This window comes from Melospiza georgiana, chromosome 1 (assembly GCF_028018845.1).
Source record: "Melospiza georgiana isolate bMelGeo1 chromosome 1, bMelGeo1.pri, whole genome shotgun sequence".
In the NCBI taxonomy this organism is placed as follows: domain Eukaryota; kingdom Metazoa; phylum Chordata; class Aves; order Passeriformes; family Passerellidae; genus Melospiza; species Melospiza georgiana.
The window spans coordinates 145,243,908-145,264,895 of record NC_080430.1 but is presented as its reverse complement, the minus strand read 5'-3'; the positions used below and the strand labels follow the sequence as shown (position 1 = coordinate 145,264,895).

General features: G+C 47.5%; 1 protein-coding gene across 1 annotated transcript in view; it reads left to right on the top strand.

Moving 5' to 3' along the window:
• The first annotated feature begins 2,121 nt into the window (after positions 1–2,121).
• Positions 2,122–20,988, top strand: part of CYRIB (CYFIP related Rac1 interactor B) — a 97,023-nt gene continuing 78,156 nt past the window's right edge. Inside the window, exon 1 of the mRNA XM_058022698.1 lies at positions 2,122–2,217. The gene's annotated coding sequence lies outside the window, so the exon portion shown is untranslated. The remainder of the gene's footprint in view (positions 2,218–20,988) is intronic.

The window sequence follows — 20,988 nt, the reverse complement described above, 5'->3', positions numbered from 1 at the left end:
ACATCTTCATCTGAAGTGAACTGACACCAAGTGATGCTGGAAGATAGGGAGTTCCAAGGCTTTGGCAGAGTATAGAAACAAATCTGAGCTCTACTTGTGCTACAAGGTAGAGATGTGAGAAGAGCAGGGGATGGAGGCCATCACAAACCACAGCTTGGACACCTTTGAAGGAGTGTAAATGACTCCATTGTTGATGACAAGATCAATCATAAGGAGTGAGCAGCTCTCCTGTGAGCACTTCCTCTAGACTGGCCATATACTCACCTGAGAGCTCAAGGTGATGCAAGCTCCTGTGAGGAGTGAGGGTTCCTTGTCCAGGAGAAGCAGCAAGATCTTAGCAAAGAACACTTGGGGTGGGAGGGCAGCAGGGCAGAGAGACCATCTGTCAGCATTATGCAAGGAGCTGCTGTAATAGCTGGGCCCTGAGAAGGAGCAGCAGGGCCTGTTCCCCCACATCCTCCACTCCTGTAAGCAAGGAGGTGCTGCTGCCCTGCCAGAGCTTCACACAGGACCCAGATCCACCCTTAGATGTGGTTCTGGCACCCACAGTTCCTCCTTGGAGATCTGGAACAGTCACCTTGCTTAGGGACAGATCATCTTTTAACTTGGCACTTACATTCCCAGCCAGGTCTGTCTGGATGAGGTGCTGCTGGGTCCAGCAGAAAAGCTCCTTCTGTTCCCCCTTCCCTGCTGGGATGTAGAGAAATTCGAGAGGAAAAAAACTCCAAACCAAACCAAAAAACCCAAGAAATTTGGAGGTGGAAAACCCCTCTCTACTTTAAAACCGTTGAGAGCAGGATTTGTTCCTCTCATTTGCCCATGGCAGTGTTCTATCTGAATGTTTTCCATATAAAATGTAACCCCTAGTAATGTTTATTTAGATGGGGGCTGCCAGGGGTCATCGCTTCCCTCTGATTGTAGAGCAGGAGCCTGCTCTGCCCATGATCCCCAGCTTTACTGCTTTCCTGGTGGGATGTAAACAAAGGCACCACATGAAGTACTTGTGTACAGGGGTCCCAGTACCTGTGGGATTGCTCTGCACCCCAGCCTCACTGCTGCTCAGCTCTCCATCTGCTTTGGGTAAAAGATAGGACTTGTAGCCATTGTGGCAAGACATGGGCCTTGGGGGCTGCAGAGTGAAGCGAAGCATCACAGCCCCCCACCAGTGAGTAAAGCTGGGAAGCAAAATGCCATTTAGAGAAATTACCTTAAGACATGTTACCCACACCTAATCCCTGTCCCTTCCTGAAAGGGATTGATGGTACAGGACAACAACAGCATCTGTTGCTGGAGGGAGAGCTTCCTGAGGAGCAGATGGAGAGGCCATGTCCTGGGGGGACCCTGACTCCTCCTGCAACCAAGATGTCATCAGTTGTCAACAGGATGGAGAAGATGAAGAAGGAACAGAACAAGGTGCCTCAGAGATGGCACAACTGCTCTGGACTCTGAGTGTAGCTCTAGAGATGGAAAGAGCTCTTGGGGTTTGAAGGAGAATGTAGGCCTTGATGAGTTTTTCTTTGCTCCTTCAAAGTTAGTCTTACAGACAATGTCTCACTGAATTGGCTGCCAGGCTGGATAACCAGGCCGTGACCATGGCAGGGACATCACCTGCATTTGGGGTTGCCAACAGCCCTGTCCCAGGATGTCGCTCCTTCCCTGGGCACAAGCCTGCAGCCCCAGGTGCTGCTCGGGCCGGGGCAGCTCCAGCAGAGCCTGCAGGAGACTGGTGGCGATGGCTGGGTTTTGTTACACACCTTTGAAGCCTACAAGGTGCTCCGGCATGTGGCTGCTCCCTTCCCATGGCTGCAGAGCCTCGCCCGTGCCCCGCTGTGCTGCGTGTGCGGCCCGTGAGGACAGGGCCCTAGCTGGCTCCTCACGAAGGGTCTCTCCTGCCCCCCGGGATGGATGTGGGGGCTGATGCCAAGGCTCTGACCTGCCCCCGTCCTTCACCCCGGCCCGGCGGGGTGAGCCCCCCGGGAGTGCCGCTGGCCCGCGGGGGCTGCCCGGGGAGCCGTGGCCGCTGCCCCGGGGCCGGCGGGGAGGGAGCTCGTGAGGGGCCCGGGGATCGGGGCCGGGCGCGGCGAAGGTGCCGGGGCCGCCTCTCCCTCCCCCCGCGCCGCTTCCTTTTATATCGATGCGGCACCGCCGCCCGCAGCCACAACCTGCGGCCGTGACGCCGCCGGCAGCCGGAGGGACGAGGCTGCGCCCCGTGCCCAGGTAAGGGCTGCCCGCGCCCCCCGGGCGGGCGGAGCGGGGCGCGGAGGCAGCGGCGAGGGGCGGCTCAGCGGGAGCGAGAGGGAGATGGGGATCGCCTGAGGAGCCGGGAGGAGCCTGAGCGGAGCCGTGGGGTGGGCGCCCGTGGGGAGCCGCGGGGTGGAGAGGAACCGGGAAGGAGCCGGGGCAGCCCCCGCCCCGCTGTCCCCCATTCCCGGGCGGGAAGACGCAGCCCCCGCAGAGGATGCTCGGCACTGCCCGGGCAGCTCCGCGCCTTCCCGGCCGCCTCCCGCGGGCAGGGTGTCTGTGGGGCCGCGGACAGAGCACCAGGGCGGCCGGAGGCGGCTCTGGCCGAGCTCCGCTTCCCCCAGGGCACGGGGACTGCGAGGGCCGGGAGGGGCCGGGGCGGGTCCGCTCCTGTGTGCGAGGGGTGACAGGCCGGGCACGGGGGTCCTGGCAGATCCAGCGAGCGCTGTGACAGCCCTCACACCAACCCACACCACCTCCAGTCAGTGCCCATGGAAGCCGAGCAGCACACGCCGGGCTGGCCGGCCTCAGGAGGAAGCCATGGTTCGGTCCTGTGTGCCATGGGTGCTGCGTGTGGCCGTCCTGGGCTGGGAGCAGCACCGACCATGTTAGATGGAGGCCTTTTGTACAGACGCTGGGTGCCAGGCCGAAGACTTATCGTGCGTCCTTGTTCATGCAAATCTTGTGCCTAAAAGTTCAGCCCAGCAGGCAGAAATGCGCTGGACTGGCTGGTGAGAGGGTGAGCATTTCTGCTTTGGGGATCTGGTACTTCCTCATCTGGGCAGGAACGGTGCTGTGGTTGTGATCGTGACTCTGTGTGAAAACTGCCCCTCTCTTGAGCAAGCTGCAGAGTTTCAAAAGGGTTAGTGCTGAAGCAGAATAGCACAGAGCAGCCCCTAAATAGTGAACCACCTGGCTGTATGGTTTGGAGCAAAGTTACCCTTCTGCCATTTAAAAATGAACTCAAATCTCTAATTATCCATTTTTAATATATGTAAAAATGTGTACATTCTTTAATTTAAGGCCCAAAAAGCCATGAAGATGATGCTTATTCAGGGTTTTGTTAAGTATGTGATTAAAACAGTAGAAAGGCCCTTTTTTAAAATTCAGACAAAGAAAACCCTGCATCTGCACCCCAAACTGAGAAGTGCTTTGAAGAGATGTGGAATTTTGGTGGAAGTTTAATGTCCTCTTTGTTTCAGAGCTTGACTGAAAACAAGGTTGGCAATGGCTGCTGCCTGTTTAATGTTGAGGAGGACAGAACTGATGCTGTGGGGAGTGTTCATGGTGCCTACATGAGCTCTGAAGGACTCTCTCAGATGCACATCCTGGGTCATTTCAGTGCTTGGCTCTGCTCAGGGTCATCTTGCCTTAGAGAGAGGCAGCATTGGCTGCATAGCTCCTGCTGGGCTCCCTGCTCAGCAGGGATCAGGAGCCTGTGCCTGTCCAGGATGCTCTCAGCTGCTGTTGCAGACAGCAGTCCCTCCCTGCTGCTCACTCTCTGGGAGCGCTGCTCAGGCCAGGGGCCTCACCAGTGCATTCTCTGAGAGTTGCCACCATTTGCTTTCCCAGGGTGGGTGATGAGGTTTCCTCCATGGCTCAGCACGAGCCCCTGGCATGAAGGAGCTCCAGAGCAGGTCTGAGGCAGTGCTCTGCAGGGACACTAGGAATCACTCAGCATCCAGTAGAACAGTTGTACCAACAGGACTTTTAAAGACAATTCCAATAAAGTCCAGAGCATCCTTTTCTCTCTCTGAGATCAATAGTTCAGACTGCTCAGCAAAGAGTGTGTGTGATGGATTTTCAATAATCAGCACAGCACAGCTCAGGCTTGAGAAAAAAATTGTTAGGCCTCATTCTGTGCCTCTAAATGTGAGTGTGCCCAGCAGGAGCACTGAGGGGAGTTAAAAAACATTAATACTGCCTCTGAGCATGGAAGGGCACAGCCACTCTCAGCTCCTATTTATTTCTTTGTACTCAAAGGTATCAGAGGATACGCAGTGGTTCACAAAAATAAAGACTGGTATTTGAGATACTTCCTGTGCTTGTTGGAGGAGAACAAGGCCCAGAGTATTTTGAAAGTAAAAGCATATTTCCTGTGAAAAACTGCTGAAGTGACGTGCGAGATTGTTTCGGGGCTGGAGGCACAGGCAATGATGATTCAGGCCAGCAGCGTTGGCTGCTGTGGGGCCGAGGGGAGGGTGCTGAGCCCCAGCCTGTCTAAACCTGCACACAGGGCACAGGCACAGCCTCCTGTGCTCCTCTCACTGCCCTGGGAACAGGGAGCCAGGCTGTGTCCTCTGGCTGCAGACAGCCTCAGGGCTTGATTAGGGACCAGAGTTTGGTCTGGCAGCAGGGATGAGCAGACCTGCTCTGGCTGAGTACATGCTCCAGAGGCTCCATAGAGAGCCAGTGCAGGTCTCTGGGCTACCCAAGCACAAAGGTGATTCCATTGTGGTATCAGGACTCCTTCTCTAAGCTGAAGGTCATTCCTGCATTGCTCTCTCTACCCTGACTTAGAAAGACTTGTCTCTGAGGTTAGCTCAGTCCAAGAGCTGTCCTCCTGATAGTCTGGATTAGGTTTTCATTTAGTGCTTATCATGGCTGCAAGTCTGCTTATCAGCTGAATCACTGCCCCCATGCAGACCTGCATGGTTCCACAGGGAGCTGAATCCAGCTCTCTGGCTCCCAGGAGCCTTTTCTCCCCTGCAGCAGCTCAGCTCTGAGGGAGGAGGTGGCTGGGAGCAGAACACAGCCCTGACAGTCTGCTGGAACACAGTTGCTGGAGCTGGTTTTCAAATCTGCAGCAGGGCTGTATCTCACAGTGGGTAGGAAGCACTTTGCACGGTGTCTGCAGTTACTCAGCTGTTGGAAACCTTTGTTCTGTGCTGCTCTGTGAGGAGCTTGATATAGCTTGGATTTTTTTTTTTTTTTTTTTTTTTTTTTTTTTTTTTTTTGGTGCTTGAGTTCTATTACTGTCCTTGCTGGGTATATTTTAAAACAAAAATTACACACATGAATTTATTCCCTTGAGGTCTTTCTGCACTAGAGATGCTCAAACCGAGTGTATGTGTGACCTTGTGGTAATAGGTGGGATAAGTCTAATAGGTAGCTTTGGTTTCCATTCCCAGCAGTTTTTCAGGTGATGCAAGCTGCTTTTCTATCATAAAAATTCATTTCTTCTAAAATTTCTTTCTAGAGCTGGGTTTGCTATCTGTTTTGCCACAATGCTCTATGATTGATCTACCCCAGGGTATCTAGTGGACAAACTCATTTCTCAAAGGCTTGCTGGATAGAAAGGGAAAAAAAAAACAAACAAGTCTTCTGACTACAGCAGAAAAGCAGGCATTTTATCTGAGTCTTGCTAAGACAGTCTTTGTCTCAGCTGAGAAATAGGACCCCCCCAATCCTCAGCATCTGCCTTGTTCCCAATCTCGAGGTCAAACCTCCTGGCCACAACCCTCTCTATTTAAGAAAAAGATGTAGACACAAGTTGTAATCTGTGCTATGAAAATCTAATCTGTGACCTAATTTGTTGTGATACCATGAAGAACCTGTCAGCAGCAATCAGCGTAACCCGTGGCACGGATGCACTGCCGCCTTTCCAAGGGAGCTCGCTCGCCAGAGCCCCAGAGGAGAGGTGTCGTGGCCAGTGAGTGCATTTGGGCTCCTCCACTGACAAAGCTGGGGATAATGCAACTCTCAGGTCACTTTTGTTATTCTTTTAAACATGGAAATGGTATGGGCAGTCTTACTACGTGAAGGGAACCTCTTCTGAGGATCCCTGTGGAGCAGGCTGGTTTGAAACACGTGGGAAGGAATGAGGTGTAACCAAAACTGGACAGTTTTCTGTGCATGCCATAATAGCTGTTTACCTGTCTGTTGTTCATTCTCCATGGCCATGGCAGCAGCTTGGATGAAACCAACTCACTGGGTGAGTGGTTAGAGGAGGGACTTGTCTGAATAACTTCTCACCAGTGGGAGCTGTGGTTGCGTGGGCTGATTCTCACAGGGCAAAACTGGCTGGCTTCTGGTACAGCCCCTTTGGGCCAAGTCTGTTGTCCTTTAAGAAGAAAAAATAAGATCTTTTTTGGTGTACTGCTGAAAATACAGCACTGTCAATCTTGTTCTGCAAGAGTAGAGAAGGAAGGAAAGGTTTGCAGGTCAGGAATGCACATGTAATCGGCTGAAAAACTGGGAACGGTACTCCTAGGTCCCTGCACAGCTACATCTGTCAGGGAAAAATCTTAACTAAGAAACTGCTGCTGTATCAGAAACAACAGAGCTGGGCTTCCATTTTGATCGTTCTAGAAATTGCTGTTTGGTTTTTTTTTAATATTATCCTTCAGATGCTTTACTTGAATGTATTAAATTAAAATTTACAGGGGAATGCAGTCTCTTAACAACTGCTAAAATCCATGTCTGGTTAGTGAGACCATCAACCCATTTGGACTCTGAGATCCAGTAACCTAGATCCAGTAAAATGCATGTGCATGATCTGATCTGCTGCCTCCCTTTCTCGCCCTCACTGCAGCTACCTGTGCTGCTGTTAAGGCATTAGATCTTAAGACATCTTCTTTATTTTGAGCCTGCCCTTTATTTTCAGTGCTTTGTTCCCTAGCATACATTAGGTGTTTGTTAGCATAGAATACTTGCATTCTGATAGTAATTTGTGTGTTCTTTTTTTTGTATTTCAGTGTACTTTTACCACTCTGAGCACTTAGAGCTCAGGTTTCATTGTATTATTTGTTGATTTTTGTTCACTCCAGACTTTTCCCTCCACCCACTCACTTCCTCTCACAAATGTTTCCTCATTTCACCACTTTTTCACACCCATTTCTAGCACAGGGTTGCCTCCCACTGCGGGCAGGCTCAGCACTTCATCTACCTCAGCACTTCATCCACCATTCACCTCTGCAGGAGATGGGTGACAGATCCAGGTGTGAGGGGAGGAGCAGAGGGAAGAGAAGGTGTTTGTCCGTGTCAGGGGAAAGGCACGGTGGCAGGGAGAGGAGGTCTGGGTGCAGGTGTATTTTTGGGCAGCAGTACCAAAGGAATGAAGCATTGTGGATGTATGAGTGGAGGGAGTGAAGGTAGAGAGTGCAGGTGGTTTTATGCAGGGGCACAGCACAACCTCTGTGTGTGCACAGCTGGGAGACAGCTGGGCATGCTGGGCTGGAACCTCTGAGGTTTGAGGAAGGTGCATCTCCAGACCACAGTGCAGCCTGGCCAGAGGCCCTCAGCAAAGCACAGGCAGCTGAGGTGGCACTTGTGATAGCTCCAAGTTTTAATGTGCAGTTTTGTTCTGTCTGCCTTTTATTTTTAACAAAAGGTTTCTCACCTCCCCTTGGACAGCATCAATTTCTTAAACCACAACGAGTGCATCTGGCAGCTTACAACCTGTTAAAAAGAGGAAAAAATACCATGGTGAAAATAGCATGTCTGTAGTTTTAAATTAGGTAAGGGCTAAAATTAGTAGGAACAGGCCTGTCTGTGTCTGTGCAAACCAGCAGAGAATTAACATTCATCTGATGCTGAGCAAGGCGAGCAGAGGTTTGCAGCTCACACTTCCTTCGCCTTGTCCCACTCCTGTCCTTGCGGCTTCGCTTCCCCGCAGGGCTCAGTCACCAGTTAGCAGAAAGCTGTGCACATACCACTAACCTGGTGCCAATACTGAGTGCTACTTTCAGCACTGGGAAGTGTTAGCAACAGCCAGAGCTTTTTTGCCACCCTCCTTTAATTTCTCTGCTCAGCTGCTGTGAGTGCAGCGTTGGATGCATCGTGCTGAGGTCAGAGCCCTGGATGTGGCCCGAGTCCCATGCTGGGGCCCGGATCCACCCACCATTTCCTCGGTGAGATAGGAGCCCCCAAGACACTTGTTTTCTCTTCCCAGCTGTGGTTTACTTTCCTCTTCTGTAATTGTGTTTCTGTTAACAGGGCTGCAGTAAAAAACAGTTGCTGAATAATTTACCTCACTAGAATAACTCTCGGGTGGTTTGGCTCTTTGCAGACTATTTTTCATCTCACACCCTGGTGTCGTTTTCATTCACAGCATGCAAACAGGTTTATTGGTGCAAGCTAAGGTGTGCAGCAGACTGGTGATGTGTTTGAGGTGGGGAGAACAGCCAGAGCCTTCACCTCTCCCCCTCCTTCCCTGGGACCTGCCGTGCTAGGCCCTGTGCCCACTGCCTAAGTCAGACTCCTGGGAGTGAATGTTCTTCCCCCCAGCACATCCAGAGGAATCAGAGGTCACTTGGAAATCAAAATTAAACGATGCCTTAGTGCAGCTTTGAAAAGGGCTACTCAAAGGGCTGGCGTTGCTCCAGTGCGGTGACACTGGTGACCTCCCTCCTGTAACAGCACCAGTAAGGACTCTGGTTTGGCTCTCAGTGGCCAGGGGTGGCTGCTGAGCTTCACCCTGGGTGGCAGGGCTGGATTCCCACTCCTTGCACCGTGCTCCCAACCAGAGCATGCACAGTGCAAAACAGGGAGGGCTGGACTGTGCCAGGCTCATTCCTGCCCAGAAACCTCTGCAGGGCTTGTAGGGGAGGCTTGTGAAGTGTCCAGGCTGCTTCAGGCAAGGGACAGGGACCATCCCCAAATGAGAAAAGCCACAGAAGACCTGGACTTGGCTTGTTTCCCTGGGCTGTGCCTCCTGTGAACTATCCCATGGAGGGACAGCTGGAAGCTGTCTCTGCAGGCTCATGCAGCAGCATGCTCCTGGCAGTGCGCAGCTATGTGATGCATGATTTATGTTCCACCAGCTCTGTGTCTTGACAGAGACAGGGGACAGAGTGTGATGGGGAGTGTCTCTGTGCTCTGCAAGCTCTAGGGATGGTTTGGTCTTCCACGGAGGTTTGTCTGGATCAGTCAACAAAAGTCATAGATAAAAACTAGGACCTTGATTCCCAGGACTCTTCTGGCAATCCCAGAACTGAGGAGAGCAGGTGCTCCTGCCTGTGAATCCTAACTCTCACTGCAGGACTTGCTGATGACCAAATTCCATTTTCTGTGCTTTAGTGGGTGTGTCAGGCATCCTGCTTACACTGAAGCATTAAGAAATATTTACTGTACATGTTAGTGTTCTCTTGTCAGTGCACTCTGAGTATCACAGATATCACTGGCAATGGCCTACTGGCATCCCTCAAATGTGGATGAAGAAGCCACTTCCATCTCTATTTAAGGACTGGGACCATGTTTCTTTCCCAGGATTACTGCCTTGAAAGGAGGTGGTTTTAGGAGAGCCTCCAGGTTGCAAATCTTATACCTCTAGTGCTGAGGATCCACAGCTGATACATCCTGGTTACTCGTATTACTATAATTGCATTTATGAGCAAAATCTGCTTTAGGTCCACTTGCACCCATTCTAAGTTTGCTGCTACCCCCTATATGCCTGGACATGACATGAATCACAACACCTCTGAAATACATTTATGCATTGAGGTATAAATGCACCTAGGACCTTTAGCTGCTGTTCATACCAAAAAAAAAAAAAAAAAAAAAAAAAAAGAAAGGTCTTTCAAACTTTGTGAGGTTCTGTTTGGTCTGTCTTTTTTTTTTTTTTTTTTTTTTTTTTTTAATTAAACTACCTGGTGTGAGAAGCACTTGGTGAATGCACTCAGAACTCTTGTTCTGTGGGAAAAGGCCTCCTGTGTGGGGACTGTATTACCCCATGTGCTTTTGCACAGGGCTCCCAGATCACATAGCTGGCACAGGAACAGTAAATTCTTCCTCCTGCAATGCCAGTCAGTTTGAGGAAGCAAGAAAGGAGAGCAGGGGCCCAGAAGGACAGTACTATGTTCAAGTGAGCACGTAGGAAAGGACTGATCCTGATAACCTTGAGTGCCTGCTGAGCCCTCTGGCAGGCTGGAGCATTATCCAAGCCCTTGGAGAGGACCATCTGATCCAAGGCCATCAAACAGATCATGCCCAGCACATTGCCCAGTGCTGCATGGGTTTGGAGCTGTTCCTGGGAAGTTTTCATAGACTTGAATATAGTTATTTGCATGTTGAACAGTGTCTGGGCTTTTCCTCTTCCTCTTAGCTCTGTTGGGCACTGCTGTACAAGTGTCTGCAAGGGAAGTTGTGTTCTCAGTCAGTGCCCAAATTGGAGTAACTTCCCCTGGACGGTGGCTCCCAGAACTGCAACCCTGTCTGCAGCAGCCCTGCTGGGGAAGGGGAAGAGCAGAGGCTGCTCTGCAGGGGGACTTTGGTGAGGAACTTCCCCTGGGTTTGTTCTCCTCCCCGAGTTCCTCATGCATGAGATGATCAGAGTCCTCATGTTCCCCGTCAGGTGACATTCACCAGCTGGGGTTTCTGCAGCAGGGGATGCTCATGGCCACTGGAGGGGAGCCATGGGCTTCCTGTGAAATCCCCTGTGGGATAACAGCACCCACCCCACCCACATTACTGCCCCTGTGTCCTGCATGCCTCAGCCTCTGGTCAGCCCTGCTGCTGGGAGAGCTCTGGGGGCAGTCAGAGGTGTCCTTGCTTCTGGGGGAAACCAGAGCCAGCCCCTGCTGGCCCTGCCTGCTGGGGTTCAGCACAGGGAGCAGATCCTCTTTCACTCCCCTCTGCTGGGAGCTGCAGCACCTGCTCGAGGCCAGGGAGACAGGAGGGAGGCGAGCCCTGTTCTGCCCCCAGTGCCCTGCCTGCAGCCACGGCAGTGCCCCCCAAGCCTTGGTCCAAGGGCAGGAGGTGATTGTTCACACCCAGCTCTCACCCACCAACTTGCCAAGCTGGTCTTCCTCCAGAGTTGCTCCATATCTGCTTTACCCTCTTCTGAAGGATGGAGCCCAGACCAACATTCAGGCTTTGCTGTGTTCCCTCAAGGTTTGACCTACTCACTCTCTGTCAGCCAGTTGTGGGTGTGTTCTAAATATTTGTTTAGCTCATCTTTCTCATATGTGCTGAATAGTTTCTGAGCTGGAGGAGCAGGCAGAGCATTGGCTTAGGAACAAACTAAGCTACCCCCTCTTGCTATGTTTTTACTTTGTTTTGTTTTCTTTCCTGCACTATTTTGTTGGGCTCCAACCCTGCAAATTTCACTGATATCAATAAAACACTGACAATTTCCCCAGTGGATCTCAGCAGAATCAGAACTCTTTGGAGATGAAAGCATATCAGATTGTGTGAAAGACATATTTTCAGAGGTCAATGAAATTCAGTCCCTTGTTCCAGAGCCTCCTTTTGCCTTAGACACTAATATTGCAGGTGCAGTAGGTGAATTTAGGTTCCAGCCCCATGAGAAGTTACACTAGTTAATACAGAGAACTTCAGAAATTTTCCTTACTCTCTCTGATGTAATTTTTATCCCTTGAGTGTACAGAGATTAAAAGATAGTTGATGAGCATACTAAACATTCATTGCACATTTCTCTTCCAGTATCCAGCTGACCTCAAATCTAGAATGAAATGAATTTGCATTTGTTTCTAAAAGTATCTTATTTTGTGAATCAAAATGTCAACACATTTGAAAATGGTCCCACATGAGACATTTGTATCTCTTGGAGTTTAAATTGCTGGATCAATGTCCCATTAATACTAAGGGTGTTTAAAGGACAAATTCTCTGCCTACTGCAGTGAAAATTTACCCCGAGGTATGACATTTCACCTGCCACTGAGTATAAGACTGTTGAATATAATGGACCGGAATAGCAAGATCTGCACATGCTGCTAACAAAAACGGGTGAGCAGCAGATCCCATTACAGAAACCTTCCTCTTTTTTTTTTTTTTTCCCTCCTCCTTTTTCAGATATTTAATCTTGCATGCTCTTTGCAGCCTAAATTGCTGCACTATTCAGAAGCTGGGTACAGTTTAGTCATGTAACATATGAGTGGATAAAGAGACCCCCCCCCCCCCCAAAATCTTTTGCTCAAAAGGGTGCAAGGAAATGAGAGCGCCAGGGTACATGCAAGGTCTGGTGGCACAAAGCCTGGATCCAGCCAGGGCACAGAGCTATGAGCCCATCACATGCTGTCCTGGTGGCAGCTCTGCTGATGGACAGGGCTTTGCCACAGCTCATCCCTGCCCTCACCATGGCTCTGTTCTGGGGGAGCAGAGGACAGTAGGCAAGTCTCGACCCCCCCCTCCTCACATGAAATATGGAGACAACTGGCCAGAGCTATCAGCAAACTAAAGCACTGCAAATCCTCTGAAGGCAGGGGCCCAGAGAAACTGAGCCTCAGGCAAGGTATGTTTACCCTAGGAAGTGCTGGCATAGCCCAGGAGAACATTCCAGAAAATTGCACCATACTGTCCCTCCCTTGCGCTGCCACGGAAACCAGATGCCAGGATGGAAAAGCACCAGGAGAGGAATAAAAAAGCTTCAAGTGCCAGAGAGCCCTGCTCAGCCCTACCTTCTGCTGGAGGCCATCTATGCTTCCCAGCATTCCCTGGTCTCCTGCCAATTCCCATCAACAGCTGTGGTTTGTGGTTGTAATGCTCAGCATTTGTCTCCTCTTTCTCCTAGCAGACTGCCCAAAAGCTGGATGTGCAGCATGCAGCAGTTCAGGAGACCCAGGACTCCCAGAATTGGCCTCTAAGTATGAAAACAAATCTTTCTTTACTCCTTTATCTTCTTCAAGGCCTTGCAAGTGTGGGTTTGTAAGGTTTCTGGGCCCTTCTGATGGCATTTGTGAGGAAAGATTACATAACACAGTGCTTTATAATACATAATTTTCTTTCTTTTAAAGAACAAAAAGTGCCAGCAGTAAACCTAAAGCTGGAATGCCAGCCCAGAGGCAGCCTGCTTACTGCATTTAGCAGATGAAATGTTCTTCACTCCATCATGCTTATTCCCAGTTTCTGTGTCTGTGTATTGCTGCTGAGGCTGCAGCTTGGGTAGGAGCGGCTCCAAGATGTTAGCAAGTGTCTGTTAGGAATCCCACTCCCTGTTTCAGGAGGCCCCAGAAGTTCATTAGATGTTTAATAACTTCCAGCCACTGCTGTGCTGGATGGACCTGAACCGGTGACCGAGGGGGGAAAGGTTCTCTCACACATTTGCAAACCCTGAGGCATCTGTTCCCCAGACACAAATTTGTCTAATTCCCCTAAACCACTGATGATCTGCCCTGAAATGATACTCCCATTCCCTTAGGAAATCCCTTGGGTTGATATCAAGTAGATAGTTATTTTTGGATTCTTTCCCAGAGAGAGTGCACTGTATTGCTCTGAACCCTACACACCAAATAAATATATCATCCTACTGTAGTAAAGGTTCAAAAAGTTTTATTGAAGGGGAAAGAGATTATTAATAATTAAGGGTAGTTCACTGTATTGGTTTTGAGCCAAGCAAAGCTAACAGGGCTTTTTTTTAGAGCAGAGATAAAAGTGTATAATATTGAGACTGAATTGATTGCAGCATTTAATGCAACATAAAGTCAATTAATGAATTTCAAGGGTTAACTCTGCATTAAAGTGAAACATGAAGCCCACAAGCAATGTATTAAGCATTTTTAAAGATTAGCAAAAGCAAACAAACAAAAAACAAAGCCACCCATTTTTGATTAGTAAATGCCTGTATTTTTTTCTTCCTGAGGGAGAAACTAATATTACCAATTTTACTTCTTTTATCCTAAAGCTCTAGGTTGTTATATGTATGTGTGTACTTTTCCTTCGCTCCCTTTTAGAATACAATAAAGCCTTTACAAGAAGGTGATCAGTGATTAATTCTAACAAAATCCTCCTACATCTGCCTGCAATATTCTTGTGGCAGGGATGGACAGGAGTGTAGAGGGAACATATAGGACAAACACTTTTGTAAGAAAGGCACTAAATGAGGACAGTTCTAAATTGGTACGTGCTTGGATCACCCCATGTTGTTTATTTACAATTTCTTAATTTAAAAGTATATTTTCTATTTCTCTGCAATAACAGAAGAACATGATATGGAAAAGAGAAAACAGAATCACTGGGTGATTAGCTGTACTAATGAGGATGAGGAAGGTTTTAAAACATTCTGCACTGAACAATTTGAATATTTATCACAGAATAAACCTGCAGCCATTCCTTCTCACTGACAGATATTATATTGTAATGTTGTTATTTTGCAGTGTTTCCCAAACCATCCACTTCTTCTGAAACCTTTATCCAAGTCCCAATATGACATGAGGTCTTTTTCTGCACCGTGGTCTCCTACTCTCTGCCCTCTTTCTTGGTAGCCATGCAGTCTTCCAATGGGCACACGTGCCCCTCTTTGCCATCTGGCCACGTTCAAGTCCTGAGTGCAGCCCCCTCTGCACTAAAGCCAGGCTTGTCACACTCAGCTGCGAAACCTTTCACCGGCTCAGGGGCAGAGTCTGGCATCCGAGCAGCAGCGAGTTGTGCCTTAGGACACAAGTGACCCCATTAAAACCATTTAGAAGCATGCACACTTATGACTGGCTCACTGCCCTCATGCCTCTCCTTGCTCTCACATGGTTCCCCAGACCCTCTCACATCCCTGCTTAAGCTGGTCTTCTTTGAGCAAACCACAGAAATGTATTCTCTACATCTGCCCCTACCAGCCTTTTAAAGTCAAATTCAGCTGATAAACAATTAAGATTAAAATAAGAATGGCAACATAATGGGAGCATGAAGGAGCAGGTACCATTTATCTTTTTTTAGAAGAAAAGAAAATATAATTGAAAAATAGAGTCCTGTGAACACTGTAACTAATGAATTGTAATTTTCTCCTGATTTGCATTCCGTGTGCCCTGCATTTCCCACTGGATCTTTTTCAGTGCAAAACTTCTCAGCTCCTCCCTGTTTCCAGCTCCTTCCTTCTCTGCTAAGTTCCCACTGCAGCTCCCTCAGTGTCTCTCTCACATCTTGCCAGGCAGGCAGGAGATGACCCAAGCAGGCTGACTGGGCAGTGTACACGTGCTGTTGAGTGTCCAGCACCACAAACCTGATTTCCAGGGGAGTGCAGGCTGTGTGTCCTGGGACAGGAAGAATGGCTACCTGGCATAGGCCAGGGGCTCACAGGCAAGCTGGAAAACAACTCAGAATGATCAGCCCCACTGCATAACACATTTCTGTGTGAGACACTGTGCTGCTCCAGCTTTTGTGCCCAGGTTTGTTGGTTTAGGACTAGCTTGGCTGTAGAAAGCCAGTGTGTGTAGCAGATCTTAGCATTTGTGTTTTTCTCTCATCTACAGCTTAGTCTGCAAGCTGCTAGGAGCAGGAATTGCACCAGTGGTTTTTTAAGGCATTGTACAAATATTTCCAATTTAGCTTTTTGCATCTGAAATTACTGAAGTGTAATGGCATCATTTTAGGCACTTGGAAGTTTTTGGAATGGAAGGTACCACTGCCAGGCTTCGTAGCCTTCTTGCTTAATGTCAGACAAGATATCTGAGCTCAGAAATATGGTCTAAGCTTCAGAGTTACAGCCTAGCACCTCCCAATAGAAGACTATTTTGCTTCTTTCAGGTTTTTAGTTTGTTCACTGCCTGAGACAGGAATCATTTAGAATCAGGAGAATATGAGCATGTATTTAAAAAGTCCCACTGGTTTGTGATGCAATCCTGCAGAGGCAGTGTGGTCTTGGGGAAAGCTGTCTAGTCTGATCATTAACATAATAGCTACCTAAGCTGTGACTCCAGGAACCCACATGTCTCAGATGGGACTCGATCCAGATTGCTATAAACAGGCACAGAAGGTTTCCTAGCTCATGCATGGGGTTTATCAGCTGGACATAAAAAATATTATCTTTTAATCAATTGGGAAAACTCGGAATAAGTTTAAGCAATTCCAATGTGCAATACCAGCTTTACTGTCTTTTCTTGCTAACTGAATATTAAACAGCTGTATCTGGTGCTATATTTAGCCCTAGGTGCCATAATCCTGCTCAGGAAAAAGGAAGAGAAAGACGTCTGGTGTGCAGTGTTGCAGTTCCTCAGCAGAGGAAGTGTTTAAGTGCCTGCCTAAATGCTTTGTTTCATGGAAGTGTTCATCTGCACCCAGTCTGTCTCTCACAGATTATAGCACAGGAAAGTCCTGGCTTTCCATTTCCTCTGCTAGCAAACTCTTCCTTGCAGCTAGAGGGACTTGTGCTTGTGGGACCAGTAAGGACTCTGTTTCTGTCCCTCGAGCTACCCAGGCATCTTAAAACGATTGTGCTCAAAGATTCTGCTTCATAACCCAAACATGCCTGCCATGAGGGTGATAGGTGACTGGGAATTTCTTATCCCACAGAAAAAGAGTGCTACCTAACCACTGCATATGAGGTCATGGGAGAACCTGCAAGAAAATGTGTGTACTGATGAGAAAAGGGTTTCTTTTCAGCAATTTGGTACACTAAAATGATTTTAATGTCTGCTGCTCTTTGGAGCATATTGATGGCATTGTGAAACAGCAGAATTATAAAGGTATACAACAGATGACTGCATCAAAACAGTGTAATTTTAAAGAGGTAGATGCAGTTGGTGAGTTAGTAACTAAATCATAGTCTATTTTTTCTCTCATTATTCAGTAGCCTTGCACTCAATATCACTTAGATCACACACAAAGATAAATTTTGTTTATAGAAGTTCAAGTGAATGCTGCAGAACCAGTTGAGGTTTTGATTTTTGATTTAAATTGAATTCTAGTTTTCAGACGGGACCAAACATTCAGGTCCTTTCAAACTGTAACAGTGGCACAAGGGCAGAACAGCAGCAACAGTGACCCTGCAGTGCTGTGATGTGCTGAGCCCCTCAGCTCGTGGTTGTGCCACTGGAGCTCAAGGAACAATCCTGTGCAGCCTGAGATGCTGTCCTTGCTCGTGTCTTGCCCAGCAGTGCCTAACACTGTTCCATGAAGTCCATGTTTACTCACTGAATTTTGTAATTGTCCCCTGAGACTGATGCTCTGCAGAGCCCTTCCCTGAGGTGCTTTCATTAACTTACCTATTTCCCCAACAGAAGATTGCAACTTCCCCTGTGATGTGAAGTGGAAACTAAGAACAGCTGTAGCAGAGGAAACAGCTGAGGCAAAGTGAAATGGTCTCTTGACAACATCCCTTGGTAACACCTAGACACAGCCCAGAAATCACTTATGAGCCAAATGCTCTTCTGAGGGCTTCTAATAACAAATGAATTAAGCACTTTGGGGAAAAAGAAAAAAAAAAAAAAAACCACCCACCAATAAACAAAATCCCTGCAATGATTACATCACGACAAAGGATGGGATCAAAGTAAAATACCAGTCTCATGTTCCTGAGGTAGGCAGAAATCTCAATGAGATCAATGAATATTTGTTTCCATCAGGGCAGCACAACTGTGTCAAAAACTCCCAAATCAAACCAAAACAAAAAGCTGGGTTCTCTTCCAGAGAGCCATGAGACAGTCTAACTCTCTGGGACATTGTCTGCCCTGTTCTCTGAAACATTGATTCTGTCCATTAATTGAATACTATTATGCTGCTGATCTGAAAAATTCAGTGGGGAAGAGAAGAAAAAGAAAAGATAATGTTTGTGAGAAAATTCCAGTTCACATATATATTTTATTTCCTCCTGTGGCCCTGGGGGTTTACTTTGTTTAATAAACTGGCTTGACTGGGGCTAAAGGGAGGTCAAGTGAAACTCTGCCACTCTACAGCACCTGATTTGCAGCCTCCTCTGACTTGGTGAAGCCCTCACTTTTTAGTAGCACTGACTGCTACTCAGAGTGAATAAATACAGTGACATTTAGGAGTTTACAGAGACATTTAGGAGTTTTGCTGGAGAAAGGCACCTCTGAAATGAGCAAAGGTGATGGACTCAGCACCTGCTGAGGTGATCACAGCTTTTCTATTCCCCAAGCACAGACACACAGGGGCATCTGGGCCTTTTCCTCCACTGAGTGCTGTAAGTTCAGAAGTGCAGTCTGTGGCCATGACCTCCTAAACTTGGTGATGCTGGATTATCTTAGGTGCTTTGCAGGCCTCTTCCCTTGCCAGTGTGCTACCAGCACAGGTTCACCACTGCAGCCACTCAAAGGTTTGTCAGTGCAATGGAGTCCATGTGAGATCACTGGAGAAATTCTGTATTTCACAAACTTTTATAAGCAGCTTAAAGATCTCAGAGTCTAATACTGTGTTCTCCTCTATTCTGCAGCAGGTCTACTACTCTAATTTATCTTTCTATTTTCCAGTAGAGATAAAACATGATTAAAATAGCTGCAGTTCCTCTTTCCACCTTCCTCTATGCTTACTGGTCTGTAATCTTCTTCTAATGCAGGCTTAACACCTGACATTTTCTCTTTTTCCTTCCTTTTTCTTCCCTGTCTCTCATATAGATGAGCTACATTTTTGAGGTAAGGCAGCAAAATGTCAAAATGTGAAAAAAAGAGCTTTATTTTGTAAAATCTCCATTATTCTCAATCACAGTCCAACTGACAGGGCACTGAACCTTCCTGTGTTATTTGACTTAAAGAAGTGTTCATTAATTGAGAGCATGCTGTGTGTTTTAGCTGAGGCTCCCCACATGAAGGGGCCATGCTGATCATAGGAGGAACAACTGCATCACCAGATGAGCAAACTCTGAAATAATCTTGGACCTTGTAATGGCAGAAGAGGAGATGACTGATGCAATTAGTCACGTGAAGTGACTGGGGCATAGCATGAGGAAATGACAGGATTTCACCAGGTCTGCCAGCGTAAAAAGACTGAACTCCAGAAGCATTTCAGTTTTCTCACTTGCCACCCAAATATCCAAATGACCTTTTTTTGAAGGGGGGGAGGGGAGGCATTCTGAGATTGTGAGTGCCTGTGTCCATGCAAGTAAAAAACATTCTAACTCTGGCATGACAGTATCTGGAAGCACTTCAGGGATCCTTATGAAGTGATTTGACCTTGGCTTTTTGTTTTGTCTGCGTTTCTGGAAATTTATGTATATCGTTCACATTTTGTTACAACTGTTTATATTCTGAAGAGCGACATTCATATCAGAGGATTTGTACTATCTCAGTGAAAGCCCTGGAGGACTCTGTGGTATAAATGTGACTGCCTCTGCACTCTCTCATCTACTACTGTGCCACTTGAGAATGTGGGGAAATCTGGGCAGGGGAGGGCAAAACCTGACGTTGGTTTTATCTGAACTGAAAGGTGCCATGAGCCACAGCCCTAACAAGGAGCCCTGCAAAGCTGCATTTCTTCATTCTTCACATTTTCCATAAGAAGTTTCGTCTTTAACCATTTCTTTAAAAGAATAATCTTTAGCCATAGGATGTTTCCTTTCTATTTCCATCCATGTAATGGAAGAGCTGTTGCTGTCCTCCCCCCCAGAACAAACAGGGCTGCTGTCAGTGGTCAGGGCCCTCCATTGTCCCTGCTGAGTACACATGGCCAGGGTGATGGTCACTTCTTTTTCCCTTTGGACTCTCTCCCCTGGGCTACCATTAGGTTGAAAAGCAACCCAAGTATTCCAGCAGTGCCTGGCACCTAAGGGCAGCTTTGCTCCTGTGGCTTTATTTGTCCATCTGGCCATCCGTGTATAAAGTCAAGTCATCTTTTGTCACTGGTATATACCCACAGATATGCAATACAAATACATCCAAGAGTAACTTCAGAGCTTATTAATCTCTTCTTAATGAAAATGCTCTGACCTGTTTTCTTTCCTGTCAGATATACCTACCTGGTACCAACTAACAAAATCCTCAGGCATTTAGCAGAATAGGAACAGTTCTGTTACCACTCTCTTATTCTATGATACTAACAAAAAAATACAGTCTTTGATTCTGTTTTATTGTTGTTGTTTTGGGGGTTTGTTTTTTTGGAGAGAGTTTTAATATTTATTGCAGTGATAACCTGGTAAAATAATTTTGCATTCAGAAGAAGCAATTAAGAAATTAAAAGTGAAGGCAGAACTAATAGAAAATTGCTGGATTTTTTAGTCATGCAGCATTTTCCACAGTGTTCAATGATTTTTTATGCTTCAATTATTATGTGGGATGTGGATGTCTTAGTGTGCAACTGCTGTTAAGCATCAGTGATGCTCAGCATCTGGGCATTCTTGTACTTGTGAAAGATGTGAGATCCAAATCAAAGGTATCTTACAATTTTGGAGAACACTGAGGACTATATATTATGATAAACCTGCTCATGGTTTCAGTAGGGAATTTTCTTTGTCCAACCCCACCCTGCCAAGCCCCAAGTGCTTTATAATGTTATGAGGAACAACAACTGCTCATCCCTGAGGCTGGTTGTGTGTAGCTCTTTAGTTCTGTGCAGAAGGACAAAGCTCTATAGTACAACAGGTGAGACTCCTGGTTTCTATGAAGCCCAAATGGTAACAAGTCCAATATTAACTCAGAGCACAATCCTGCTTCCCTTGAGTGCAGTTCAGTGGAACCTGGGTCACCTCCTGCCTGGCACACAGACCTGTAAAGCCCTGCAGACTTTAGAGAAGATGAGGATGTGGTGCCTCATCTCAGGAAGGAGTGTGCATCGATTCACACCTCAAAATTTGTATCCACTGCAAAAAAATCCTTTCTGTGGCAGAAGTGAAAAGCCATGTCAAGCATTTGTTCAGCCACTACACAAATTGCACACAGCAGAACTGGAACTTCCGTCATTCTGCTGAAGGTGCTGCTGTGGAAATCTTTTTTCATCTCTTCTTCAACATCTCCTCTGTTTGCTCCAGTCTGTACAAACCTCTCAGAGCCTCCAGAGCTTGTCTGAGCATTCCCTTGTCCCTGCTTAGCTGAAGGTATGTGGTGCACCAGCCCTGGTCTTGCCTGACTGCTACCCAAGGACCAAAACTCAAGTGTGGTGATTTCTTTTGAGTTCACCAAACAGGTTTTGCAG